A 5,059-nucleotide genomic window follows, 5' to 3' on the forward strand; every position below is an offset into this window, starting at 1 on the left:
CCTACCATTTTTTCTTTTTGTTTGGCATCTCACTACTGTGACCACCAAACAAAATACATATATTTCAGTTTCAGAAAATGTTCGCATGTGAACAATCCTACAGAGAGCGCAGTTTATAAAGCGTATATTGCGTGCAGGTGTGCGTGCACATTTTTTCAAAAATTGTACGCAATGTTCTTTGCATGAGATCTAAGTTTTTGAAGTGACACCCCAGAACTGCCATTCCGGCCAAAAAAGAACAAAAGCATGTGGAGTGGTCCAAAAGAGCCAGTGAGTTTTTGAGTGGACTTCTCACCACCTTGTATGGGAGCCACTTTATCTTTTCATTTGGGTTCATGATGCAGGTTTGCCAAAAGCCAAGATTGCCTGTTATTATTCTTGCAGTTCTTATTACATCTTAACAGCAATGAATAAATTAAATGCTCTGACAATATATGGTTTTTAATAAGGCTGTCTACGTATTTTATTTGTCCCAATGAACGGAAGGTGTGTGATCATAGACAGGTGTCTTTTATACTGATAATGAGTCCAAACAGGCACCATTAATACATGTAATGAGTGCAGGACAGAGGAGCCTTTTACAGAAGGACTTATAGTTCTGTGAGAGTCAGAAATATTGCTTGCTTGTTAGTGACCGAATACTAATTTTCCACCATAATTTGCTAATAAATTCTTTAAAAGTCATAGGATGTGATTTTCTGGATTTTTTTTTCTCATTTTGTCTCTCATAGTTGAGGTATACCTATGATTAAAATGGCAGGCCTCTCTCATCTTTTTAAGTGGTAGAACTTGCACAATTGGTGGCTGACTACATACTTTTTTTCCCCACTGTATGTAATAAGGTGTAAATGCATTTAATGCGCCAGGGTGCAGAGAATGTGATTTTTCAGTTAGATTCTTTTAAGATCTAAATTTTGCTGGTTTCTCTTAAGTTAATGAATGCAACACTGAAGTAACATCCCCTTTCATTTGTTACTCAATGTGATTTCAAAATGTAATGAGCAGCAACTGAATAATGTCTGAATTAAACCCTATGCACATGAAAGGCATTGTAAGGAATCATTTGAATTACACTGTGGCTTTTGGAGGAGTGTAAGCATACTTGTTATTACTTGTGCCTTACATTTCATATAGGCACAATAACAAACATAGGAATCATGCAAAAAGTGTAATTTGAGTGTAGTACTGCTAGGCTTGCATGCCCCAGCAGGAACAGACACAGAATTGTGTTCATTAGTAGAGACAGATGTTCACAAAATGGAATGTAACGAGCGAATAAACACGCAACATATTTGACATAATTACGTGTTTTTTTTTATATATTTTTTTGCTGTAACCTTAATGTATGGAAAGTATGATATAAACTCACCTTAATTGGATGGGACTGTAATACACTTCCTACCTGGATGAGACCCCCATCAGAGCATAAACACACACACACCCTCCACATCAGTGTTTCCATACTACACCATGGTCAAACAAGTAAAGAACAAAGAACAGCGACCCTAACATGGGCAAGTTAGAATTCAGAGCTTAAAGAATGTATCTATGCACAGCAGCCGCACCAAGAGCGGTTTTACATTTACATTTACAGCATTTATCAGACGCCCTTATCCAGAGCGACTTACAGTCAGTAGTTACAGGGACAGTCACCCTGGAGCAACTTAGGGTTAAGTGTCTTGCTCAGGGACACAATGGTAGTAAGTGGGATTTGAACCTGGGTCTTCTGGTTCATAGGCGAGTGTGTTACCCACTAGGCTACTACCACCCCATGGTGGTAGTAGTCCACAGTAGTCCACATAATCACTTGAACTGTGATTCTCGCTTCAGAGTAATGCGCCACTTTGTCTAACCAATGAAATAACATGGCGGTGCATCTTGCACAAGGATCAGGCCAGCTCAGTTCAGCTGTAGCCCTCCATTCTGAGCCCCGCATCAGTATTCCACATGCCGCGGCCTTTCAGTCACGAGTCAGTCCCCTACCAGCAGCTGCCGCAACGTCCACAGAAACGTTCCACAGCGTTCGGGTCATTTAGAGGGACAAATGTCGGAAACAGCCCTGAAAGCACGTCCTCCTTGCCTGTTTCCGACACGTAAAGCTGTACACCTTTAATCCAAAAACATCTGAGGGGCCGACTGCTGAAGGAAGTGAAGGACATTCTGTGAAGAGGAACAGGGGAAGGAGGGGGGGCTGAGAGGAACTCAGGGAGAGGGGGGAGAAAAAAAAGAAAGAGGTCAGAACGGAAGAAAGGGAGGGGAGAGGAGATGGGGGCGAAAGCGAAGCACTCCCATGGGCCTCCTTTATCTCCTGAGCGCAGTCCCCAGACGCTTCTGTATTAACACCCTGAAGATGAGACACCAGTGAATCAATTACCCACCTCATCCCCTCGCCTCTGTTCTCACCCACTTGTATCAGGCCTGTGGACAATGGAAATGTCAGGTTCTCTTTTATTACCACACGCGGTCTTTTTTTTTTTTTCCTCCTTCGTGAGGAGGAAGACGTACGGAGCAGATTTGAAATTCAGATCTGAAGTGGCCACATTTTGAGGATGATTTGGTGCCGCATCTCCAGAGTCATTTGTCTGCACGCGGGTTGGTGTAGAACATCATCTGTTTGAACAATGCTGCTGGCGGTCTTTTTAATCTCACTTGTCAGTGAGTGGGGCCTATCCCTTAGCAAGACCAGCTGATGAGGAAACAGAAGCCATGCTGTTGTTGGCGTCCTTGTACGCCCGAAGGTTAATGGCAGATGGGTGAGAACCAGTGCACTTATGCTGCAAAAAGTTTAGTCCTCTGTTAACAATGATTGATTTGAAGAGTCTTAAACGGACCTGCTCGTCCCTCTAAAGCTTCCAAAAGGTGATTCGTTCAAAACAATGCACAATGGATGAACAAAACACTTTCTAACCCTTTTAAACAGCCTGATGAGTAGAATGTGGAGACTGACCACTTATTCTCAGTCAATCTCTAGGTGTCGTTCTTAAATTATTCTTTATCAATAAATGTGATTATCAACATCCAAGTCAAACTCCAATCTGTCTAATGCAAGACACAACAGCAGCATCTCTGGATCACACATATTTCTAAGGCAACCTAGCATGATGCAGGAAAAGCTAATTACACTGAAGGCTGTAGGGGTGGTTTGTCTAAATTATTTACCTTGTTACATCGTGCATGTAAAGTGCAATGTAGATGCAAAGTTCTATGCATGTTTTTAGCTATAACTTTTAAATCAGCTGTCCTAGTCCTAGCTGTCAAAGTCCTAGTGTGCAGGCAAAATCACTCATACTGGGGCGTATGCGGGTTGGGGTGGTCAAGGCACTTCATGGAGATGTTTCATTAATATAGACCAGTGTTTCCCAACCCTGGTCCTGAAGGAACATCTGCCAGGAAGCTTTTGTTCCATCCCACATATCTTCACAATCTTCCCCACTCGTTCCTCCAGGACCAACTACTAAAGACGCATAGCAAAAACCTGCAAGCACACTAGATGTAAAAAAAAAAAAAAAAAAGTACACACTTTTAAAGGGTTTTTGTGCTCTATCAAATGAGACCGTAACCTGAGGAAGCATGTACAAAACAATTACATATTTAAAAAATGTCCACCAACCACTCCTTTCCCCTCCTGTCCCAGTGAAGCTGCCAATGTCTCCTCAGCTCAGCTGCATACAGCAGGGCACAACAGAGGTGGACAGTAACAAAATTAATGTAATTCACTACTGTCCTTAAGTAGTATTTCCCTCAACTACATTTCAAAGTAAAATATCTAACTTTTTTTACTTTGTCTTTCTTACATGATATGACTGTTGCAGAAATGTTTCTTGTGTTTTTGTTCCCTGGATGTTGGTGGGAATCTCAGACATCCAAACCGGCAAAGACTCTTTTTCAAAGAGGCTGCTATGCAGAGGAAATCACATGTTCAGTACCACACCAAGCAAAAGTGCAGACAATCATAACAACGCTGACGTTGTCATCCCTACATATAAACCATATTAACAGAGCATTATAAATAAGTTTATTGTTTGCAATTATATGTCTAGCTGAGAAATCATTTTGCTATTACAGACTATTAAATGCTCTGCTGTAGAGACTATTAAAATCTGATCATTAATGGGCAGAGCACCTACAAACTCTGCAAGCCACACCCCCTGACATCACATATGCATCGGTCTTCTGGTTTTATACCAGTTTCTATTATAGTAAATCTCACTTGTAACTAAACTTTGCCTTTTCTCAAAACCCTTTATTCAATAGTCACTGTGTTTCATTTACATTTACGGCATTTATCAGACGCTCTTATCCAGAGCGACTTACAATCAGTAGTTACAGGGACAGTCCCCCTGGAGCAACTTAGGGTTAAGTGTCTTGCTCAGGGACACAATGGTATTAAGTGGGGTTTGAACCTGTGACTCTGTAGTCTTCCGGTTCATAGGCAAGTGTGTTACCCACTAGGCTACTACCATCCCTTCACCTAATTGTTTGTTTGCCTTCAATGCTTAGTCCTTTTAAGTCAGGATCAAAATCACAGTAGTTTTACTTTAGGTACTTAAGCACATTTGAAGGCAAACACATTTGCACTTTTACCTAAGTTGTATTTTAAAGGGAGGTCTATTACTAATGTAACTTTTGTATATTTAACTCACGTACACACCTTGTGTACTTCACCCACCACTGGAGCTAAACAAGAGCCACTTTTTTTTTTTAACTGAGCTGTAACACCAGAATTCTTTTTTTTTTTTCCATCAGACTTTCTGGAGTCCCCATATGTTCATTTCTGTCCAATACATATCATTTCCATGGCAACAGACAGATTTTCCTGCTTATGACTATTTTGTTATAGCTGAAGGAATACTTCAGCTAATACTTCTGCAGAAATTTGCTTAATTAAACCAAATGCAAATTCTTCTTACATTTCACCATTATTTAAACTCTCTCTCCTAAACAAGAGTCTAAGGAACCAGCGGTACGAAGCTATTTATAACTGATGGAACTGGGACAAATAACATGACAATAAATTAATAAAAATAATAATAAATAAATAAAATAAAAAAAGCAAACA

This window comes from Denticeps clupeoides, chromosome 4 (assembly GCF_900700375.1).
Source record: "Denticeps clupeoides chromosome 4, fDenClu1.1, whole genome shotgun sequence".
Taxonomy (NCBI): domain Eukaryota; kingdom Metazoa; phylum Chordata; class Actinopteri; order Clupeiformes; family Denticipitidae; genus Denticeps; species Denticeps clupeoides.